The 15,561-nt window shown below is 41.5% G+C and overlaps 1 long non-coding RNA gene across 3 annotated transcripts in view; it reads right to left on the reverse strand.

Moving 5' to 3' along the window:
- Positions 1-15,561, reverse strand: part of LOC144772034 (uncharacterized) — an 83,160-nt gene that overhangs the window by 24,965 nt on the left and 42,634 nt on the right. The window contains exon 6 of one of the 3 annotated variants that reach the window (XR_013599608.1): positions 10,637-10,735. The exons of the other annotated variants lie outside the window; for them this stretch is intronic. This is a non-coding gene — a long non-coding RNA (uncharacterized LOC144772034). The remainder of the gene's footprint in view (positions 1-10,636; positions 10,736-15,561) is intronic. 3 annotated transcript variants of the gene reach the window in all.

Below are 15,561 nucleotides of genomic sequence, written 5' to 3' on the forward strand. Positions count from 1 at the left end.
TGCCTGTGCTGAACTACGTAGAGACACATGCATTTGTGCATTTCTGTAGGTAGGACCAGTACATCAGCTATACTCCAAGCAGGATTACTGGATTTGTATATCACTCTTATTTTTTAGCACTTTCCACTTAGCTTTTTGCACTACTTTGAGGTCCTGACGAAAGCCGTGACACAGCTAAGGGTCTTTATGGCTGAAACATGTAGACCTGTTTTCGTCACTCACATGCAGTAGCACAGTAGCAGAAATATGCTGCAGGTGCACTGTTTTTAACCCTGGCACCAGGAATTTGTTTATAAAGTTTATAAAGTTTTCCCCTTCGCTCTTGGTAGCTAGTTTTAACACCACTATCCCAACTTCGTATATTTTTGTTGCGCTGCGCTATTCACCCAACCAGTTCTCTCATCTGTTGGATTTAGTACATCCAAAACAGAGTAGGAACAAAACAACTCTCTCAGAGAGGGAGTTGTAGCCCTTGGCGGGGCTAGGCTTTCCCACCAAGAGGAGAAACTCAAATGATGAAGCATTGGTGGGTGATGGTATTTCGTCCTAAAGGAAGGTTTCCCCCATAAGCACAGAGAAACAATCTCTTGTGTCTCTTCTTAGTTTGCTAATCTAGACCAGAGGATTCATTGTTTGTGTATGATTATTGTTTGGGGAACCAATACTTGCAGGTCTCTAAAATGTCCTCTGGACCCCCTTCTCTTTGTGTGTTTACCGTTCATCCAAGGAGGCCAATGTGACACTCTGCCATCTCTCCAGTCAATATTCCTCTTTGCTTGTTCATGTTGCCCTTATTTTGTAGACTAATGTATGTTAATTTTGCTCTATATTTAAATATGTTTATGTGCTGAATTCAAAGTCAGTGACACCACCTTTATGTGTCTTTATATGTATTCAACAGCTAAAGTGACATGTGTCTATACCCCCAGGTACCTATGTATCTGGGAAAAGATCTGCAGACAATGTGGGTGTGCACTGAGGAATATTGAGTTGGACATGAGAAACCTTTGTCCCCACCACCCCTTCCACCAGTCCCTGGCTGTTCCTTACCCTGTTGCTGGTGTAGCTGGTCATGTTCAGCACTATCCTGTCCAAGGAATCCAACCAGACTCCTCCCAGGTGACCGAGGACACCTGTTCCTCCAAGGCAGCCACCTCCTCTTGTGGCGCTGGACTTCCACCTGCAGTCAGCAGTGCTGCCTGTCGATTGTTGGAAAGTTTCTGCTTGGTCTTGCACTTTGCATCATGCCAGAGCTTCTTGCAGTCAGTCACTGTCCTCTTGACCTATGCCACAATATTCACCTTGGCCACAATGGACTGCCATAATGCATTGTTGATTTTCACAATGACACCGTGGAGCTGACAAAGAGCTGGGGTTATTTTTCTGTCATGTCATGTTAGCAATCAGGATCTCATTTCCTGCTGGCTGAACCTGGTTTTCCTCTTCCTCTTCCCATGGGTCTCTAGCTGGTCCTCCTGGCTGTTTGAGGAGTTAGGTTTTTTTTCTCTCCTGCATTACTTGTTCCAGCTTGATCCATGTTTCTTCAGGGCTTGTTTCTTTGTTTTTTATGGTACTTTTGTGGGCTTTTTGTAGTTTATTTTTCACGCGAAACGTGAAAAAAGTGACAGCACACTGATTAACTTGCATTTTCTGCCCGCTGACTGGCCGGCCGTTACTTTTTTCACATTAGCTGCAATATTTTTATAACAGTAACGCTGGTCTAAACTACGACAATTTCCACCGCGGTGAGAAACTATCACCATGTAGTGACGTATTGGAAATAGGTCAGTAACATGGCGATTGTTTTCAGAGGTACGTGGCTGTGAGAAAATTGTTGGTTAGTGTTAGTTAGCGGCAATTCTTGTACATATACCCCTATGTTTGATAGTATGTGACCTGCTTAGATCAGATGTAGCTTAAGAAGAGTTGGTTGATTTGATAATATGGGTGAGGGTGAGCACTACTGGAGAAGTTAAGGTTAAATTCAAGAGCAGAGCTGGGTGAGTCTTGGAAGCAGAGGGAATGCTGGAGCGTTGCGTTGGGCCAGTGGATATTGTAACAAGTGTTTCTTGGATAGTGTTGATTTTAGATTAACAATATTTTGCACAATCATTTGCCAAGAGTGCTAATTGTGAAGTAGGTGGGCATGGTGGTGAGAGTAAACTGTTGAGGTTACATGGAAGTCTTTGAGGGTATGGGTGTACTTTGCTGATGAGGCTTCAAAAGTAGCATCATTTTGCATTGTCTAAGGCTAAACATTGTCAGGGCTATTTACAAAGGTATACTTACATGGGAATATTTCCACATGTGTAAATTTACTTTTACACTTTGTAGTGACCTACTTTTGGCTATTCACAATTTACATGTGTAAATGTACTGCAAAGTGTAGACTTCCATGTCTTTTCCCCCTGAAACCAGGGGTAGACCCTAATTTACAAATGTTACGTTGCTACATGTAACGTTTCACAAGTAGGCAGAGATGTCTGCTATGGAGGTATAAAGTATAGGAAAAAGTAAAAAAGTTTACTAAACTTGATAAAAATACTAAACTATGTTTACATTAAATTAATGTATATAATTTTATTTTAAATGTAGAACCAAAATGAAAAAAGCGATTACATAATTTTTTAATTAAATATTTATTATTTTAAATGTATGATTTTAAATGTTATTTTTTCTAATCTTAGGTTCTTATTCAAAAGAGGATGAGAGATACCAACAAATATGAACGATGGGTGGTTGTGTGTGATTTCTTGATTTGTTGCAGTTGTTACTATGCATAAGGGACCATTTGGCACAATCACTGTGAAGAGCTATGGGCATTTCAGAGCTTTTAGGGTTGAACCAAGTCACTGTGTGGAGTTTTGTACTACAAAGTGAACTGTAATGAAGTACATTTTGCTGCAAACAGATCAGTCATTCTACAATCAAATAAATATAGAGTATTCACATTTAGGATGGATATAAGCATAGGTTTGTTCGACAGTGGAAGATGAAGTGGTTAGTAAAATCTTTAATGGTGCTTCAGAGCAAAGGTAAGACACATATATGTGCTACAAAAGGAAGATTTACAGTGTCTTAAGTTGAAAGATTGGTCCATATAAAAAATAATGTGTCTAGGATTCCAATGTACTTCCCCCATAACTGATGGTCAGAGTCTGGCATTTTGTAGTGTTAGAAATCTAAGGCCATCTATTAATGAACTATTTTTGGATTGCCATTGTTGTCTCAGATTATCTTACAATCTAGCATTTCATATGTGAAATTCTCTACTTGCACCTGTTTGAGAGGAATCTTTCTTTGCTCAATTCAAATTTGGATGCAAAACTGAAAATGTTTTGTCTCAATTGGGACCCCAACTCTTGAAAACCGTTTACGGAGGAGCTAATTGAATAAATTCCAGGGGACAGGTAGATAACCTATATACAATTTAGTGATTGCATAGACACACAGTCACACACAAAATTAAACATAGCTAAAATCAAATTACTGACAAAAATGGGATTTGAAATTGACCCTTGAAGTGTTGATACATCACAAGACGTGGTTATACAAGGTGGTTGTTTTTCAGTGATGTGAAACCATAAACCCTGGAATACCAAGGAATGGAATATAATGGAGTGATTAAGTAACTGGCAGTCTACCACCGTGTCAGGTCAGCAAGGCTTTATTCCTCAACAAACCATATAAGATCCCTGCCTGGCTGGTGGAGATCTCTCTTCCTTCACTGCAACTCCTGGCGTGGTAGTTGTGCGGAAGGCAATATTGGAAGTGTGAACCATGCCAGGTGAGACACATGTTTCTTAAGCCATGCTCATCATCCTTTTTTTGCATGACATGAAGGAGATTTCTACCTGTGCTCAGCACCATTGACTGACATCCTAACCTGGGACCTCCATACCTTGATTGGCTATTCTAGGCAGTCAACTTCAGTGGCAGTTCCCCCCATTAAATTGGGTGGGGCAACAATCACTGTTATCTGGTGGCCCAGTGGCATCTGAGGCACCGCTAGAGGAAACATAGCAATCCCCGTCTCTAAATGACGTGGAAACAGAAAAAATGGCAGGCTGGGCATTTGCTATTCTCCCCAGTCGACTTGTGTATGTCAGTGATCCAGGAGGTAAATTGACACATAGAAAAGAAAAGAAAAATTGTTAATTGAAACATCCAAAATATTTGTGTTGCTTCCTGAATTCTGTTATCACCAAATGTCCAGGTAAGTCTTTTCTGAAATTGTTGCTTTTGAATTGCTATGACATTTTCAATGTCAGTGAATTTGATCTTAACAATAGCTTTGCACAGTGAATATAAGGTTAGCAATTCTGTCTCTCGCACATCCTTACATATGACCTACCAATAAAATATGCTTCACCTCTTCACGATTAGAGTGATGAAATGTAATCAATGTGTGGACTTAATTAGGTCGTTTAAGCCCATATTTAAAATCATCAAAAAGTTTATTCAAAATTGTTTGCTTGTAATATAGCATATGTGAACTCTACTCACCCTTTTTTCTACTTTTATCTTCCAGTATTTTTAGTGAAACATTGGAAGCTTTGTAGGGGCTTGCTTTGCTTGCTATATTGTACGAGATTTCAAGGCTTGGGTGTGTGAACAATTATACAATAACAAAAAGTGGAAGACTTTACATATCATAACTATTTACTATTGCTTTGCATCAGTATAAAGAGAAACAGAGCGGGGTATAGTCTGGGGAGGATATTTACTATTTAGTGCAAAAGCTGTTTTGCTCTGGAAACACCAACTCCGACATTAATAATATATTCTTAGGTGACTTCAATCTTCGTTGGAATGACAACAACGACAAACAAGTCAACGCCCTTAAAGAATTTTTAAATGATCTGAATCTGTCCCAAGCAAGTCTTCAACCTACTCACTCAAAAGGAGCCACACTGGATTGGATTATCTCGAAGAATAAGAACATCGCAATCCTCTCCATTGAACAGTGCGACTGGTCAGATCATCACGCTATAACCTTCCGAATACCTTCACGGGAGAAAATAAAGACGACTCAATCTACCAAAATGAAAAGATGGATTAGAGACACTAGGGATTCAAATCTGGATGTGCTATCGGAAAGTTTCAAGAGAGACTTAAACCCACCTGCAAACTTGAAAGATGTGAACGATCTAACAAACCACTACTACACCACAGTAACGGAAATAGTCAATGCCACCATACCACTCAAATTAAAAGAGTGACGGAAAAGAATAAAATCCATGGTTCAACGGAATACTGAATGAAGAAAGACGCAATCCGAGAAGAGCAGAAAGAAAATGGAGACAACACCCTTCCTCCCCTACACTGAAATCTCTTAGAAAAATCAGAAAGGAATATAACAAGAAGATCATCAACACAAAAAAGGAATTCATCAGAACAGAATTGGATAACGCCAAAAACAGACCACGTAAATTATTTGAAATCATAAAACAACAATCCAACAAGGTGGCAAAATCTGTCCAAGAGGTCACTAAAACACAACTAAGTTGTGATGAATTTTCTACCTTCTTCATTAACAAAGCCAATAAGCTGGAAGAACTTAAGACCGCCGCAGATAACATTGAAGACAACACACCACCAACACTATCTAACCGGAACCATGCAAACAAATCGACTAAAAACAAAGCACACTGGGACACCTTCAAATTATTAGATCATAAGGAGCTTGCTAACACACTTGCGACCACGAAACCCAACAACCATTATAACGACCCAATACCATCGAAATGCTTGAAAGAAATCAGCCATTCAATGATCCCAATATGGACAGAGATCATAAACGCCTCACTATCACAGGGGTGCCTGCCTGAAAGCTTGAAGACTGGGCAGGTAGTCCCGATCATCAAAAAACCCACAGCGGACCCAACAGATCCAAATAACTATCGCCCAGTGACCAACATCCCTTTTCTTGCTAAACTCATAGAGAAATGTGTACAGAATCAGTTGAGTAAACACATCGACAACTTCGCACTGCTAGATGACTGCCAATCTGGATTCAGAGCAAATCATAGCACTGAAACGGCAATCCTACACATTGTCGATGATGCTCTTCAAGCTCTAGATCGCAACCAATCCTGTCTACTCATCCTCCTAGACTTGTCAGCTGCATTTGACACAGTTAACCATTAAAAATTACTGATGAGACTTCACGACAGGATGGGAATCTCTGGCACAGTACTGAAATGGTTCGAATCATTTTTAATGAACAGAACTCAGAGGTTCTTAGTAAATCAAGCACTATCTCCATCTTGCCCTAACACAATCAGAGTACCGCAAGGATCCACCTTATCTCCTTCACTGTTTAACTTATACATCGAACCTCTCACAGAAATTCTGCGGAATTCGAAAATATCCTACCACATGTACGCAGATGACACGCAACTTTACATCAAGATTGCTAGCCTGGAAGATATAACCACAATGAATGACGCCCTCAAAATATCGCTAAAATGGTTAACTAACAATCATCTCAAGCTCAACGCTGACAAAACAGAATTCTTACTCATCACACCACGAAAAAAACATTCCTTAGTGAAAGAATGGTGCAAATTGATTACAGCATTAAATTGCATCCCAACTCTAGTAGATTCTGTGAAATCTCTCGGAATCACATTGGATAATAACCTTGATATGAAAACACATATTAAATCAATGGCAAAAAACGCCCGCTTCCATTTGAACATCTAAGGAAGATGAAATCCTTTTTAACGGAGACAGACTTGAAACTAGCTGTGCAAACTCTGGTTGTTTCTAGGATAGAACATGGATGTACTACACTTGCTGGCCTTCCAAAAATCTCAACAGCACCACTAAAAGCTTGCCTCAATTCAGCGGAAAGGCTTATTACAGGATCTTGGAAATTTGATCATATCTCCCCTCACCTGAAGGCCTTAAACTGGTTACCGTACGAAGCTAGAGTACAGATGAAAATGGCATGTATCACCCATAAAGCGATTCATCACAACACACCTAAATATCTAGCCCACAAAATAGAAATCTCAGGAAGAAACAGACTTGTCAGGAGTGCCAATTATCTACTCCTGAAACCACCTATCTTTAAGAAGAAAAAAACATATGAGAGAACATTCTCAGGCGTAGCTCCCAGGATATGGAACGCCCTTCCTGCAAACATCAGAAAAATAACAAACACGATAACATTCAAGAAGGAAATCAAGAACCATCTTATGAGCAAGTTCCTCCCATAACAAGACAAACTCTACCGAAGACGTGCCGCTGATTGTATTACTGTATACCCTATATGGGAGCAGGATTTGACTGACCGATCCTCAAAGAAATACTACCTCAGTTCATTGTAACTTAAATCTCAATTAAGTCCATCCCGTTATTATTTTCCACTTACAGATTTGGACGATCTTATTGCGTTATATATATTGTGTTTGTAACCCAGACCTTAGGATGTTAAGCGCTCTGATACCCACGGGTCATGTTCGCGCTATAGAAAACTGTAAAATAAATAAATAAATAAAGATGCCCTTTTCTTAGCATAAAAACACATTTTCTTTGCTTTACATCAAAGAGTCATTACTAGGGTGGATCAGCGCAAATACCAATATTTGTTTGGCTCAAAGCTCAATACAATTAGATAGCGGAACCAAACTTTAAGTCAGAAACAAGTATTTCCTTGAAGCCAGCGTTAACAAGGAGAAATGTGTTTATGTCTCAAAAAACAACACAATACATGTGTGCTTCAGTTCCTATACTTAAGTAAATGTAGAAGGATACGCTGCACTGGATGTGTGATTTGCATTACAGCATACATGCAAGCTTTGGAGTTTTGGAGTAATTAACACGCCCCATGTTTACGTCGGCTTCCAGTAGACATTTAACTTTGATGGAAAGCTGATCTTGCTATCTTAGTAGATCATGCTTTGCACCAAAACCTAATGGTATTTGCCCAAACCCCCTAACCTCCATAACATCTATTAACACAAAGCAATGCAAAGTGGCATTAAGGAAGACAAAGCTGAGAAAATAGGAGGTCGAATACTTTGCAATACCACAAAGTGGCACAAAACAGCACATTGGTTTTTACTTTCCAGTGCAATACGTATTTTGCACTGAAAAACTGTTTTTGCTCTGCGCAAAAAATGTATACCATACTATGCACCAGTTTGGGCCAATGGAGCATTAATGCAGCATCACTTGGGTAAATAAGTGCAAAAACCAATAGGTTATTATGACTTGAAGCCTGATCAATAAAGGGGGATAGAACAGGCTTTGGGATAAAAAATATCACCTCATTGAAGCAGGTAATAACCATGAAAAATATTTTCATGTCTTAAAAATGTGAACAATTCACATGTGCCAAAATACACACAATCCATCTAATGCTTTGGGAGTTTGTCTAGGCATAAAAATTTGTAATGGAAGGGTACATTTCCTAAACAAATCCTAAGATAAAAATTCCCACTAACCTCTTGCACCATGATACGAGGCAGTGCGTTGTACAAGGCACCACCACAACAGGCCAATCTTACTAAAAATGGATCTGCGCTGTCTTTTACCTCTCGTGCAAATCAGTGGAGCCAATTTGGTCACTTCACTGTGTTGCGTGAACAATTAGTAAACCTGCCTTAACACTCTTACAACTCAAAACAGCTTTAACGCTGCATAGTAAGAGGAAGATTATCAACATTTCATGCAGCCCAGCAAGCCACCTTGCTGCTCTGCATGAAAGGGATAGGGTAAAAGGCAGGAATGGGCTGCATTTAACATTATACGGCACATTCCTGTCCTTTCATGGTGCTGGAACACTATACGCTGTCTAGCACCAACACGGGCACTCTTGCACTATGGTGCAGGGGTACCTGCATTGCAGACAGTATTGTTTTTATCCAGGAAGGGGCACCTTCCTGCACAAACACAATTCTCTGAGACATTTTCCTCTTTCCGTGTGAACTGCAGAATGAAACACACATAGCAAGAGGAAAAAAAGATAAGAAATAAAGCTGTTTCTCCTGGTTATGCCTCACGAGGGCGGGACTGGCCTAAGTGGGCACCGGACGTTTCCCTGGTGGGCTGCCAGGGTGGGTGGGGACATTTCTTGCTACAGCGGGCCGGTTTTGCAGCATGGCTGCAATATTGGCCCTCAGCAACAAAAGCAGCAAAAAGCTTTCCACAACCCCTCTACCCTGAGGGGCTGGCGGAGCTCTCTGCCAGGGCCGGTTTCGGTTCCCAGTCCGGCCCCCTGCCTCAGCTGGGAAGGTGTAGCATTTTGATGCTTTCCCAGGTATACTAGTAATGGCAAATCTGGGAAAGTGCCAAAATCCATGTGTTGATGCGTTGAAACACCCATGCACCACTCATGGAATGTCTCCCTGGTATGTATGTCGTTACAACGCATGCTTTTTCCACGCATGCCTTTACAACGCAGGTTTTACAACGCAAGTCGTTACAACGACTTGCGTTGGGGGCGCTAGATAGTGAATAGTTTAATTTACTATTCCAACTCCAGTCCCCGTGGATAGTAGGGAAGGTTTTGGATAGTGAATTAAACTATTCCCTATCCTACAGCGCCCCCAGGGTATTTCGTTGTAACGAATTGCGTTAAAAGTTGCGTGGTAAAGGTACTGCGTGGTAAAAGTTGCGTTGTAAACGCTGTTTACCGTCTCCCTGTGGCAGAGTAACGCAACTCCGCAATTCGCGCTGCATTGTGATACTATAGATTTATGAAGCCACAGAAGGTCACCTTGCATGTCTTGATAAATCTGACATAGTAGTTACGTTGCCCTTGCACCCCCTTGCTTGGTGCAAAAGCACCCCACCTCATTGATAAATATGCCCCCCATGTCATGCAAGAAAAGCGTCTCTTTACACAGGCGCAACTACTTAGAAGAACTGGGCCTTAGTGTGCATGCATTGTTGTTCATTTTACATATTTGTATATTTCTCTCCTTTTTGATAAAATGAATCATAAGCCTAAACCAGAAACAATCGCAAAATGTTAACCATAAATCTGCAGAAGATTTGCTGATAGTCATCACCAACCTTGAACTGCGTAATAAATAGTTTTTTAATCAAGTCGTTTAAAACATATTGTCGAAATTTTATTCTGCTATTTGTTGAAAACCTTTTGAACAAATTAATTCAAGTAATAATGTACTTAGGTGTAATATTTATATGCAATCATAAAAAAGGAATGTTCATACATTATAATTTAAAGAATGACTTTGTACTCGGTTTGTGTCATTAGTCGGGCAAAATTAATTAGCAGTTCTTGATATTTTACTGTGTGTCATGCTGATATTTTTAAGCATTAATCCAACTTCTATTGGTATATTTTTTTTGTAGACGAATCCTTGGATCGTAAACTTTACTGAATACAATGCAATGAAAACAGTTTAATGGCAAGTGCGGTTTACACATGTTAATTAAGCTCCACAGAAGCAAACCACGTGGTAACCCCATTGTGGTGGAGAATATATGTTTGATTAAAAATTATGGTAGCCTCAGCTATATATTTCACAGAAATATATAAATATTCATATATATCATATGCAAAAGTGGCTTTGAAGTTTTTGTTTTCAACCTATTTATGTGTAATATCCCCCACTCTCTCTCCCTCTGTCACTTCTTCTTTCTTTATCTCACTCACTTGTTAAGTTGACAGCTTCTGTGGCTTGTGGCAGATTCAGCAATAGCTTCCAGCTCCCATGCTGAGAGGATCAAAGTGCTAGAGCACAAGCCAATCTAACTATAAAGAGAATGATCACACTTTCACTACCTTCAGTCTGACGGGCTTTAAACAATGCTGTTTGCTTTTCCAAGCACGCTTAGAAAGTCATTATCTATTGCCAGATATCCGTATTCATATCTATTACAATGCTGTTAAAACGCTTCCATTTTCTTTAAGACATCTTCAGAGGAAAAGCGCTAAGTGAAAGAATGGCAAACACAACAGTAGCCTTCTTCCCATAAGCTCTAGGCGTGTGCACTATTTTCTGTGGGAGCTCCCTTTAGCAGATACACATTTTTATGTTTTCATTGCACCACAAGCTCAACAAAACCTTGAGTAACTTTTCAGTACTCGCTACAGGCGTAAAGTTAAAAAAAACATTGAAGACGAGCATCCGCCCTCCCATTTGGTATTTAACCACACATTTCCTGCCTTGTAACCCAGCGACTATCAACACACACCCCAAATAATCAATAAATGATCTTCATGTTACACCCTCATCCAATCGCCAAATATCCTTTTGCATTGAATTAACCCCCCCTTGCACACAACACACCTAGATGTCACACTGTAACCTGGCCCCACAGGCTCTAGGCCTAGAATATACCATTCCAATATACCATCACAGGGCAGTTGCTAGTCTTGCTCGCACTTAGTGTTGGACACACACCCTAACCACTTATCTTCTGAAAAGAACTTGTGAATCTCTATATTCCTACATTTCCTCAAATCATTCAGAGCAAACAGGTAAGTGACTCAAGCGGCCACTTACTCACATACATGTAGCGAGGCTATGAGCATGTGTATGGGTTTTCACTGCATCAAATGTTCTTTATAAAACATTTCCTATTCTGTATTTTCCAAGCAGCTCATCTGCTGGCCCCTATCCTTTGCAAAGCAAATAAGTAATCCAGGTGCCATATTACAAACTGTGGGCCTCATTTATGAGAAATGACGCATCGCTGCGTGAAAGCAGCGATGCGTCACTTCTCAGTGCGCACTCCTTGAGACATGATTGATGCGTCATATTTACAGTAAGACGCATCATGTCGCGAGGAGTTACAGATACGTCAGTATTTCTGACGTATCTGTAAGCGCAAAAGTCACGCATTGCTGGGGTGTGTCACAAAAGTGACGCAACTCCAGCAATGCGTCCTTTCACATGGGGAAAGCCCAATGTGTAAAGGCTTGCCTCAGTCTTAGGCCTGCTGTGAGGCAGGTGCAAGATTTTGACGCAACAGCGTCCTAAAAGTGACGCAGTGAAATCTCATAGATTTCACTGCGTCACCATTACGAGGCTTTTTACGGGGGAACGCCCCCTCTGCATACATGGGTGAATCAATTTGATGGTAAGCCGTGGCGCAGAAAGAGACAGAGCAACCCCAGATATACCAAAATTAGACTGAATGAGACTCGGTGTAGTTAACCTTCATGCACTCCAAAGCTTAGTAAGACAACATTAAATTAGAAGGCCTTAAGCCAGGTTCTCAGTTGGCTGGATCCACAGCCAGGCATTGCATGTTATTTACTCACTCTGCACCTACGTGACAACTAGGCCAGTTAGACCTACTTATTTGGACATGTTACCCAAGAAATATAGAGTTGGTCAAAGTCAACTTGAGTGGGTATGCCAAAATTTAACAGTGTGTAGAGTGATGTGAGATCTTATCTGGATCTTGAATGCAAAAGGAATGAAAGGGCTAACAGAAGCAAAATAGATTAAAAGAGACAAGATAGCATTGCCTGCCCAGTAACTCCTCTTGATCAAAAAATGACCTAGATGTTGAACCAATAGTCTTCATATTGTGTATCTCTAGCTTAGCATCCCAAGAAAAAAAACATGTTTAAATCTCCTAAGTAACATAACCTGGTAAAATGTTAATAATTAACATTGTCATGAAGAGTTAAAAATTAAGGATCGTCATATTAAAAAACTGCACTTTGTAGTAAATTTTGAAGTACTGCAGTAATACTACAAAACCTATCTTCATTATTTTCTATGGGACGTTGTTGCACTACCAGTAGTTGGTCATGTGTAGTGCTTGACTTACTACAAAAGGGTAAGAAATGCAAAACTGCACTTTGTGATTACCAAACAGTGTAAACTTACATAAGTGTTTGTTGCCTTTGTGAATCAGGCTCATAGTGTTTTTTCGGGGACTAAAACCAAAGTTGGCTGAGAAATAATGACATTTAGTGGTGCAATCTCCATCTTCACTCTCCAAACATGGAATGTAAAGTGAGCCAAATAGTGTATACAATACACCACAGGTAGAAGCACAAGGGGTTCAAGCTTTCCTCACGCACCTTTTTGGTGCACATCAAATGGTAATCACCCACATGCTTATAGAAATGTGTAATTTCTCAACAGTGCTCAGCTTCTAATTTTGAAGATTATTATTTGCTCCTATTCCATAGGGTAGTGTGAGAAATCGGTTTGCTGGTTGAGGAGGGTCTGAGACCTTTTCAAGTAACAGTAACAATCCCTGTAAAGGTGCACTTTAAGAAGTCAGAAAATTAAACTATGTCTAACCCTCTGGTAGCTTTGCACAACAACAGTCAGGCTTAACTGAGAGGCAATGTGTAAAGTATTTCTGCAAGACACAAACAGTCAGAAAATGAATCACAACACAAAAGAAAATCCAACACCAATTTAGAAACATGTCGAATATTTTAATACATTATTTGAAGCCAAAATACCAAATATCCAATTAGTAGGACCTTGGATATGCAATTTTAAAGGTTTTGGTAAAAATAGTGCTTAAAAGAACAGATTCACATTAGCCTATTGTCCCCTCAGATGGACTGGGATCAGGGCAGTGAGGCAAAATATTCCAGGCAGCTCTTTGGAGGGAAACTCCAGAAGCTTCTGCCACTTCAAAGTGAGCATGAGGTATACAAAGGGGACCCTCAGACCAATGGTAGATTCAGAAGAAGGACTGCTCTGCTGCAATAAAGACTGCTCTGCTGCTGGGCTGCCTGAGAAGGACTGGACATGCACCTTGAACCCAGGACCACCCGACTGACTCCGAGGGCTAATTGGCTGGCCTCCTGATCAAAGCCTTATGGACTAAAAAGTATCCAATCATCTTGAAACCTGCCCTTGAGTCTCCAATCGTCTTGAAACCTGCCCCTGGACTCTGCAAGTTTGAGTTCTAAGCCTCCTGGTGGTGACTCTCTAGTCCTGGACCCTTGGAAATGGAGATAACTGTAATCTGCCAGCCCAGCTGTGTTGGCTATCAAAATGGACGCAGCGTGATGCAACCCAAAGCATCCCTTGAAGCTGCTCATCAAATCCAATGCAGCACGAAGCAAGCCAATGCAGCCCTCACATCACCGCCACCAAAGCTCCTCATTGGAACCAAAGCAGGGTGAGATAACTTCACAGCTGTCAGGGCTCCTCATCAGATCCAATACAGCACAGGGAATCTCATCACAATCAATCAATCAATCAAGCAGTATCAATCAGGGGTTTGTTCAGCATAACTACTCACCCATGAGGGTCTACAGGTGGTGGGGGGGTGTTGCAGATTCCCGTCCATCACAGAGGAGGTCTGTCGAAGAGCCAGGTTTTGAGGTTTCTTGTGAAGATGGGGAGTGATGTTGTCTGTCTGAGGTGGAGCAAAGGGTGTTCCAGGCTCTGGCCACGAGGAAGGAGAAGGAGCGGCCTCCCGATCTGGTCTTTCTTGTGTGGGGGTCCTTTGGGGTGCGTGGAATTTGAGTCGGCTGTTCAGGTATGCTGGTCCGGTGTCATGGAGGACTTGTGTGTGTGGGTGAAAATCTTGAAGGGGATTCTAGCTTTTATGGGGAGCCAGTGGAGTGTGCGCAGGTGCTAGGAGATGTAACTGTGTATTGGCAGGTTGAGGATCAGTTGTGGTGGCGTTCTGGATGTTTTGTAGCTTGCGGGTGAGGTTTTTGTTTATCTCAAGTCTACTGGTGACAAGGGGGGTGAGTGACGGTCTTTCTGTGATCGAGAGGAATCCATTTGAAAGTCTTATATAGGAGGCAGAGTGTGTGGAAACAGGAGGATGCAATGGAGTTGATCTGGCGGTCCATTTTGAGTTCGGAGTCCAAGATGATTCAAGGTTGTGTACATGGTCCATGGGGTTGGGTGGGCTTCTGAGGGCAGGGGGCCACCAGGTGTTGTTCCAGGCATCGGGTTTGGGGCCATGATGATTACTTCTGTTTTGTTGGTGTTGATTTGTAGGTAGCTGCTTTTCATCCAGTTGGCGATGGCTTCCATACCTTCTTGAAAGTTGTGTCTGGCGGTGTTGGGTTAGTTGGATAGGGAGAGGATGAGTTGGGTGTCATCTGCGTATGACACAATGTTGAATCTGTAGGATCTGACGACGGGGGAGAGCGGAGCCATGTAGACATTGAAAAGCCTGGGGCTGAGGGATGACCCTGGGGGACTCCACAGATGATAGGTGTAGGGTCCAAGAGGAAAAGGGGGAGTCTGACCCGCTGCGTTCTGCCAAAGAGGAAGGAGTGGATCCAGCTGAGGGCCTTGTCCCAGATCCCTGCATCGTGGAGTCTGCGTATTAGGGTGCGGTGAGAGACTGTGTCGAACACTGCTGAGAAGTAGAGGAGGATGAGGGCTACTGTTTTTCCTTTGTCCAGTAGGGAGCGGATATAGTCAGTTGCGGCGAGGAGGACAGTTTCTGTGCTGTAGTTTTTTCTGAAGCCAGATTGGGAGGAGTCGAGGATGTTGTGCTTTTCAATGAAGGTGGTGAGTTGGCTGTTGATGGCTTTCTCAATGACTTTTGCTGGAAACAGGAGAAGGGAGATGGGTCTGTAGTTCTTGAGGTCGGACCTCGCATCACAGTCTTTGTGGCTCCTCATCA

The sequence above is a fragment of the Lissotriton helveticus genome, chromosome 8, assembly GCF_964261635.1.
Source record: "Lissotriton helveticus chromosome 8, aLisHel1.1, whole genome shotgun sequence".
Lineage (NCBI taxonomy): Eukaryota > Metazoa > Chordata > Amphibia > Caudata > Salamandridae > Lissotriton > Lissotriton helveticus.